This window comes from Quercus robur, chromosome 11 (genome assembly GCF_932294415.1).
Source record: "Quercus robur chromosome 11, dhQueRobu3.1, whole genome shotgun sequence".
NCBI classification, from domain to species: Eukaryota; Viridiplantae; Streptophyta; class Magnoliopsida; order Fagales; family Fagaceae; genus Quercus; species Quercus robur.
Genome location: NC_065544.1, coordinates 16,382,113 through 16,392,167, shown reverse-complemented (window position 1 = coordinate 16,392,167; position 10,055 = coordinate 16,382,113).

Below are 10,055 nucleotides of genomic sequence, written 5' to 3'. Positions count from 1 at the left end.
AGTGGTGGAATTGTATCTCATTGTATACATTGTCTCAATGGTAAAATGCATCAAATTCCTTTTCCTACATTTGGTTTTCATGCCTCTAGACCTCTTGAATTAGTCTATTCTAATGTCTGGGGTCCAGCTCCAGTTACTTCCATAAATGATTTTCAGTATTATGTTCTCTTTGTTGATGCCTATTCCAAACTCACATGACTTTATCTCTTAAAACACAAGTCAGATGTTCTGGATGTTTTTAAGTTTTTTAAAGCCACTGTTGAAAATCAGTTAAACTCCAAAATTAAAACTTTAAGATCAGATAATGGAGGTGAGTTTAGTTCTAATGCTTTCAACCTCTTCTATTCTTCTCATGGAATTATACATAAGTTTTCTTGCCCTCACACACCCCAACAGAATGGGGTGGTTGAAAGAAAACATAGACATGTTGTTGAGTGTAACTTTACCTTGTTATCTCACTTAAAATTGCCTCAGTCTTACCGGTCTTATGTAGTTTCTACTGCAGTTCATTTTATCAATAGGCTTCCCACACCTAATCTCCGTAACCAATCACCTTGGGAGGTTCTTTTCCTATCCAAACTAGATATTAAACATCTTAGAACCTTTGGCTGTGTTTGTTTTCCATTCTTAAGGTCTTACAATACCCATAAGCTTCAACCACACACTACCCCATGTATTTTTCTAAGATATCCAGCTTTTACAAAAGGCTATATCTGTAAGGACCCTATTACTTCTAGGATCTATATTTCAAGACATGTTTTGTTTAATGAGGCTGAATTCTATCCCTTTCAGTCTTTACCTACTAGTCCAACTTCACCTCCTACCTCACAGATTCCTATACCTACCTTAATTTCTGCCTCTCAATCATGTTCCTTTCCTACATCCCAGTTTGGTACACAGTCTAGTTCCCCTTCTCCATCATTCCCAAAGTCTGCTTCTACCCCTCAGTCTACACCTCTATCTCTTCCTTCACCTCCTATCACTTAATCTAGTCCTAATTTTGGGTCAGTTTCACCTTTATTTGTCCCTTCTGTCAGTGCCAGCCCATAGGTACCTGTTCCAGCTCCTTCGTCCATCAACACTCATCCTATGATCACTAGGTCCAAGGATGGCACCTTTAAGCCTAAAGCCCTTGCTACTTAGCTCACTCATGATCAGTCTTTATCTGGCCATTCTGCTTTAGCTGTTTCTCTAGTCAAGGTTGCCAAGTCTACTAAAATCACATCTGTCTCCAAGATTGACTATACAATTACTGAACCTCCTTCATATAGAATTGCAGCTTAATATCCTCAGTGGTGCTCAGCTATGGATGATGAATTTGCTACTCTTCAAAGACAAGGCACTTGGTCTTTGGTTCCACCTTCACCTTCTTAGAATTTAGTTGGGTGCAAATGAGTTTATAAACTCAAACACAACAGTGATGGCAACATTTCTAGATACAAAGCTAGGTTGGTGGCTAAAGGCTTTCACCAACAATATGGGGTTGATTTTGAGGAGACTTTTAATCCTGTGATCAAACCACCAACTGTTAGAATCATTCTCTCCTTGTCTGTTCAATTCAATTGGCCTATTAGGCAGCTAGACGTAAGCAATGCCTTTCTTCATGGCTACTTAAGGGAGGAGGTTTACATGGTTCAACCCCCAGGTTATGTTGATTCCAAGTTTCCCAACCATGTTTGCAGGCTTTGGAAATCTCTATATGGACTCAAATAGGCTCCTAGAGCTTGGTTTGAGAGATTTTCTACTCAATTACTACATATGGGGTTTTAGGCTTCTCTTGCAGATTCTTCCTTGTTTTTTCTTCAACAAGGGAAGTTGGTTGTGTATCTCTTAGTTTATGTTGATGACATTGTCATGACTAGCAATTGCCCTTAGTTTCTGTCTTCCTTGATTGTTCAGCTTGGTACTGCTTTTGAATTGAAGGATTTGGGCCCTCTTCATTATTTTCTTGGTCTCCAAATCACTTGGACTTCCAAGGGATTGTTTCTTTGTCAATCCAAGTATGCTCAAGACCTTCTTCTTAAGCTTAACATGCAGTCCTTTAAGCCTGCTCGCACTCCTTGTGCTCCTCATCTCAGATTGGGGCCTCATAAGGGATCAGTTCTTTCTAATCCACATGAATACAGGAGTTTGGTTGGTTCACTACACTACTTAACCTTCACACGCCCTAATCTAAACTTTGCTGTCCAACAGGTGTGTTAGTTCATGTCTGTTCCAACTGATACTCACATGGTTGCTGCCAAACGCATTCTAAGGTATCTTAATGGTACTCTTAATTTTGGGGTTTACCTTAGACCTGGCCCTATTTCTCTCTCTACCTTTTCAGATTCTGATTGGGTTGGGGACCCCTTTGATAGGCATTCCACTACTGGATATATTATTTATCTGGGCTACAATCCAATTACTTGGAGTGCTAAGAAGCAAGACACAGTTTCTAGGTCTTCTACAGAGTCTGAATATCGCGCTTTGGCTTCCATTGCAGTTGAGCTTTATTGGCTTCGCCAGGTGTTAAAGGATCTTGGTTTGTTTCTCCCTTCTCCTCCAAAGCTCTGGTGTGACAATGTCTTTGCTCTGGCCATTGCTTCCAACCTAGTGTTTCATGCTCATACCAAGCATGTGGAAGTTGACTATCACTTTGTTCGTGAAAAGGTCCTACGTTGTGATCTTTAAGTCAAATACATTGCCACTGGTGATCAATTGGCTGATGTATTTACTAAGAGCGTGTCTACTTACCATTTTCTTTTTCTTCGTTCCAAAAGCATGGTGTTTATAGACCCCATGGTTTTAAGGGGGGATGTTAAAGAGAGTAATGACACCGGAAAACAGAGATTGAAATTGGAAGAAGAAGAAGATCAACGGCTAGATTCTAACGGCTAGTACAATATGGTGTCGTTGTATTAAATGTGCCTCTTAAGTTGTAATAGAAAAATGGTGATGTTTTACTTTAGTAGAACGGTGCTGTTTTAAGGCTTCTTCAATGTTAGAACTTTGGGCACTGACTCTTCCCTCTTCTGTCTACGAGTTGATGGTCATCACTGTGTGCTTCTCGAAGATAAGCCATAGCTCCACAATTGTCTTGGTAACCATCAGTCCTGGAATCACGGAGAGTCTGTTACAGAGGTGGTTATGAGTCTGTAGATTGAAGGTTCTAGAGGTTATCTAATCTAGGTCCTATAAATAGAGACTAAGTTACACTTTGTAATTTTGAGCTTGTATAATCATTTTTTCTTAGTTGCTTAGTAAAGATCATTCTCTCTCTCTCTCTCTCTCTCTCTCTCTCTCTCTCTCTCTCTCTCTCTCTCTCTCTCTCTCTCTCAGTTATACTTATTCGCCATTGTTAATCTCACATAAGCTCCAAAATCTTACAGAAGTAAGTTGGGCCTGCACTCAACAATCAGATTGTATTCTCATCAAAGCTTCTTCATGACAAGATTGACTCAAAGAAGCTAGTATTAGAACCGTCAGATTGTATTCTCATCAAAGCTTCTTCAAGACTGGGTTGACTAAAAAATGTTTGAGGTGGAAGGTGATAACATTAAATAAGATATTTTTGTATATCCATTCAACTTTGTTTATTATTTCTCAAAAAGATACCAACCAAAACTGAAAAATAGCAAAAATTAGCACAAAAACGCCATGACCCATTAAAGAAATACCCAATCAATGCAAACCCATAAGTCAAGAACAAAGACTTACACTTTGAAGAAACTTGAACAACAAAAAAGAGGAAAAAAAGTATGGTGGTGGCAGGGGGTCTTAGTGGAGGTCGACGATGGCTGTGGTGGCAATGGTTGGAAGGCAAAATGTGTGGTGCTGTTGGAGAAAGTGGGTCACAAAGAAACAATAGGAACAAACATCACAAAAAAGAAAAGAAGGGGACAATGAATAGTTAACTGAAGAAAGAAAAAAGTGGGACATGGAGTGGTTAATTAAAAAAAAAAAAGATAAAAAGGGGGGGGGGGGGGGAAGTGTGGGAATCTAAAAAAAGTGGCGGAATGCCAAAAGATTAGAACATATAGCAACGTTTGAAAACGTCACTATAAAGTCTTTATAAAATGTCGCTATATAGTATTTCTTTTTTAATAACATATTGAGCACATTTTCCTTAATAACTATTGTGACGTTTTCAAAAAATGTCGCTATAAACCAAAAATGCACTGCTAAAACTATATTTTTTTGCGGCTTTTGTTTTGAGTTACAGCGACATTTTTTAAAAAAAATGTTGCTAAAATTTCACTCTTTAGTGGCGTTTTTATAAAACGTCACAGTATACCACTTATAGTGGCGAATTTAAAAATGTCATTAAAAAAAACACCGCCTAAACCCAGATTTCTTGTAATGTTTTTTTTAATGTGAATTTTATAATGCTTTTTTTTAATAGAAGTGTTCATTGCTCATAAATATAATCTCCATTTCATACTCACTAAATTATTATAAGAATTTTCTCAAAAACATAATTATAAGAATGAATTTCTTTTAAGTGATCCCAATGTATTTTGATTAAGAGACTTAAACTAACCTTATTGATCACGAGTCTTAAAAACATGTCCACCAACCCTTTGGGGTTTTTCGTAATGCTAAATTGACTTTATATAGAAGTTTTAGAAAAAGAGTATGACTCATGACAATTTGCCTCTTTTATTTTATTTTACTTTTTCTAATATTTTATATGATACATTGAACCTTGCCTATTGTTAGGTTTAAAGAGTGAATCTTTCAACTTTGTCAGGAAAAAAACAAATATATTTGTCTTAAGAATTAAGGAATTGGTATTGTCCATACATCACATCTATTAAGTTCAAGCTAAGAATTCTAAGTAGTGTGCATTAGGTAGGTGTAGTGGACACACCATTTGTGTAATAACGCCAAAACATCTATCTATATATATATATATATATATAATCAAAAGTAAATACTAATTAGGAATGTTTGATAGAACAAAAAGGTTGAAGCTTTATGATATATTTAATAATTCTAGCTTCATAACCAAGTGTTAATTAAGCCATAATTGGACTGTGTTTTTTGATTTATGTATTGTAGAAGAAATTTAATGGTTTTTAGTTGAATATGATGACAAGGTTAGTGATTGTTTGGGTTGCTGTGGGGGAATAGAAAGAGGCTTAGATCTACGAAAAGTCAAAGACCAAAGCTTAGCCAACAAATCAAATTCGTACATTTAGCTTGATCATAGTAAGTAAAATTTGTTTAAATACCTATAAAACTCTATACTTTTGATGTTTGTGATTGGTTTTGTGGTGGGTTGCTGTGTTGGAGCAAGCGGGTGGCTTGCATGGTGTTATAAGGTGGTTTAAATTCATATTGAGAGCGTTTTTAATTTCTTGCAAATGTGAATGAACCTTGTTGATTAGATGTGATAAATAGTACTTTAATTGATTTTAATACTTGGAAACACTCTATTCTTGTGATGTTTGTGATTGGTTTTGTGATGGGTTATTGTGTTGGAGTAAGTGGGTAGCTCGTATAGTGTTATAAGATGGTTTAAATTCATATTGAGAGTGTTTTTAATTTCTTGCAAATGTGAATGGACCTTGTTGATTAGATATGATGAATAGTACTTTAATTGATTTCAATACTTATAAATACTCTATACTTGTGATGTTTGTAATTGGTTTTGTGGTGGGTTGTTGTGTTGAAGCAAGTGGGTGGGTTGCATGGTGTTATAAAGTGGTTTAAATTCATATTGAGAGTATTTTTAACTTTTTGCAAATGTGAATGGATCTTGTTGAATATATGTGATAAATAGTACTTTAATTGATTTCAATACTTTATTTGATTTCAATAATTGACCCGCACTACATGATGTGACTACTTTTTTTGATGCATTAGGAGTTGTTATTTTAATTCATTGGTGTGGCTGCTGTTAATGCATTGTTAGAAATATTTCTTATAACATAGTTAATATTTTTTACTTTACAATTTTAATGTAGTATTGTTTTTATATTTGCGCAGATTTCTTATTAGTGGCTTTTAGAGATTTAATTTTGGCATTACTTGAAGACATATGAGGACATCCTCCATTGGTTCTAATTATATTATGCTACACTTTTTGTATTGTTATAAAACATCTTGAGTTATTGTATGTGTTGCAAACAATTATTGTATGGAAGGAGTTTGAATTGGATACTTGTTTTATTTTTTACTTGTGGAATGTATGGATCTTTTTTTTTATAAATGTGTTGTTGAAATAAATGTGTTATTCAAATGTGAGGTTTTAATAATGTAATGACAAATTACATGTTAATATCAAAGCCATGAAAAAATTAAAAGCAGAAAATAAGTTTTAGAGACGAATTTTTTCGTTACAAATATAGCAACAAAAAATTGTTTTAGTGACGACATATTTCGTCGCTAAATGTAGTTGAATTTTGTAAGATATGGTTTTAGTGACAAAAATTTCCATCACTATATGTGCCTGGATTTTCTTAAAAATAATTTTAGTGACGAACTTTTTTGTCATTATATGTACTCGAAAATAGTTATTGACGAAATTGTTAGTCACTAAATATTATTTAATAAACAAAAGTGTTTTTAGTGACGAAATATTTTCATCACTGAATAGTGTTTTTAGCGAGGAAACATTTAGCGACGAAAATGTTTTGTCGCTAAAAGGATTTTTTTTTAAAACAATCCGGACTTTTAGTGATGAAATTTTTCGTTGTTAGGACTTTTATCGACTTTGTTTCAGCAACGAAATGAGTTTCGCTGCTAATTAGTAGATCTCGTCACTAAAGGTCCTTAGCGACGAAAAAATGGACCTTTAGTGACGAATATTTATTCGTCACTAAAAATACATTTTGTTGTAGTAAAGTGGCAAATTATTTATGTGAATTCCACTTTTACTTTATTAGATTTGATTTCCACTATTGATTTTCTTTAATACAAAATAAATACAATGATTTATGTAGGAATTGGTTGCAGCAAATCCTTGCCCCAATATTAATATGGGGTCCATTGACTGAGGTGCTGTGGCTAGTGAGAAAGGGGAAAAAAAAAGGTTGGGATTAGGGGGAAAATATAAAAGGGTGAATAGAGTGGTTTGGTGAAATTGTGTGTGACGGTGGCTAAAAACTAAAGTGAGAGTTTGGTGTCTTTTTCTTAAGTGCTAGGTTGCTTGATTATAGTAGGATAGGTTTTTGGTTTTCTTTCTTATGTCAGTAGAACCGTTTGGTTATTGTGGTTAAATTTTTTCTTCATTTAGAATACATTTTTGGAGGTGCCAAGGGGGGCATTTGCCCCTTCTCGCCTTGCCCTGCCTCCATGGCTCCACCTCTGTAATATATATGCCAATTTCTTATTTTATGTCCATGATTTTTTTAAATTTTTTTTATTGATATACATATATATTACAACGTTGAAATAGGTGATGTGAATGAAAAACTTACAATAACGAATATGAGAGAATCAATACTCACATAATTATAGGTAAAGAATATATGATGACTAACCAAATTAAGCTTATTCTTTTTTCTTTTGCTGAAAACCAAAACTTATTAAAAGTTGTGGCATACTGGCATCTCTCTTCAATACTGAATTTACCTTCCAATGCAATATTAGACAAAAAAAGATGGCCTTAAAAAAAAAAAAAAAAAAAATTGATCTCCCGGTTCAACATATAATATGAGAAGAAGATTTAAAAATAAAAACAAAATAAACACACTAAAATTTAAGCATCATATGAAGCTGCATATGATGCTCTCAGCACTTGGCAAGAATTAATGTAAGAGCTTTGATTAAATGGCTAGGTTGGACAAAACTAAGATAAACCCAAAATAGTTAATACCACTTTCGGAAATCACATGCATGGCGTATACTGCAAGTCCAACGTGAAAACTAATGTTATTATCTACTTTTGTCAACGAAGTCGGTGTAAAAAGATGTTGAAGTTGACGTTGTCGTAGCAATGCAGGGGAAAAAGTCTGGTGAGAGACTGAAAGTTTCCCTAACTTTTTCAACTATTGAGTTTTTTGCTTTTGTGTGTCGGTGGCTTACAGTTTAGAGCGGAAAATTATCAGGTAGTCTAAGGACTGAGATGGGGTGCAATTGCTATTTCACCTTGCAATAATTATACTATTTTCTTCAATTTTTTTTTTTTTACATTTTTAACTTTTTCAACTTTAATATTTTATTTCTTTCTAATATTTTTATTTAATGATTAAAATTAAAAGTTATTTTTTACGACTTTCAATCTCAACTGTTTATTATTATTGTACCCAATGCAATATCCTAAATATTACACCGGATCCTAATCCGCCAATGCAATATCCTAAGTATTACACTGGATTCTAATCCGCCTCTTAATAGTACTCTAGACTCCTAATTGAGTGATTGATTTTCTGGTGGATCCCACATTTGGGGCCCATCTCTCATGTGAGATATTGGACTTTGAGCAAATGACTTTAAAATAAAGCTAGGTGTGAACATGCATGGGTAGCCAAAAAAAAATAATTCAAAACTTTACTTTTTGTATCTTACTCGTTTCCTTCTTGAGATAGGTTTCACCTACAGTTGCTTCCTATCTTTAGTGAGTACTATTTATTCCCTATATATTTGCTTGTTGACTTTTTATATTTTTTAAAAATCTAAAATCGATAGAGTATATATAGGTCTTAAAAGAAGAAAAGTAAGAGGAATAATAAAAAATGAATGAAAAAAAAATATTTAAATAAAATATGGTTTAGAATTGCCTATGAGTTAGATGAATCAACGTTGCATATAAGAACTTTTTTTTTTTTTCACTTAAAAAGAATTGTCAATCTTAAAAGAGTAGACAATGTTCTTGAGTAATTAACTCAATAAAGAAAATGTTAAAAGTATTATAAATTTTAATGCAAAGATATTATAAAATAATATGACAATAATGTAATTGGTGTCACCTAAATAATATAATATATGAATGTTTGAATTTATTATTATTATTATTTTTGTAATTGATTACACATTTGTGAGATTTATATAGTTAAATTTACAATATCCGTAATAACATACTATTATATTCAATCAACTGTTTGTGATTATTTATAGAACATGATTACTGGACAACATGGAACATTTCTTTTCTTTATATTAGTAATTGCTTAAGTTTAAGTTCGTTGTCATTATTGGAGTGTAAAATAAAATACAAAAAGTAGCATTGAGAATTTGATTATATTGAATACGTGTTTTCCCTATTTGAATGAAACTGCAGAGTAGTAGCCTCGATTATGTGAAGAAGTTTCCCTTGAACTTCAAAGCTTCAATATTTGTTTATATGATGTACAATCCATCAGTAGGTTTTGGTCACATTAATCTTCCACATCTCGTTTTGGAGTACTAATTTGATGGAATCCATTTCCCCAACCGATGTGTCTCTTAGTGCACCAGTCACAGAGGTAACAATTCCACGTTCTAATCCATATCCAGTGAAACGGAGAGAAATCTCTCCCTCCTTGTTTTTACTCTTTCCACCAAACGATTCTCCGCCAAGCTGTGTACCAGTTGAAACTAAACACTTTTCTCCTAATTCCATACCATCATTCTTTCCACCTAACACCTCTTCACCGTCGCCAAGCTCTTTACCAGCTGAAACGAAACACTTTTCTCCTAATTCCATACCAAAATTCTTTCCACCCAACACATCTCTGCCAATCTCATTACATGTTGAAAGGAATCACTTCTCTTCTTCCATACCATCATTGTTTCCACCCAACACCTCTTTGCCAAGCTCCGTATCTTCTCAAACCAAACACTTTTCTCTCTCCATACCATCAATTTTTCCACCCAATCAGTCTCAGTCAAATTCAGTATCTAGTGAAGTAGCAGTACTTCACGGATTTGCTGACTCCAGACCCTCATTAGTTTTTCCACCAAACATTCGGAGTATTATCATACACAACTATTCTTCAATTCATGAAAGAACCCATCACCATGATCAGTTTACTTCAAACAAAAACAAAATTTTTCGTGAATTTAAAGATGTTGTAAACATGTTTCATTCATCCAAAAATAAGAAACATCGTTCACAGTCGCCTAATGAAACTCGCTGGCGCTCAATCAAC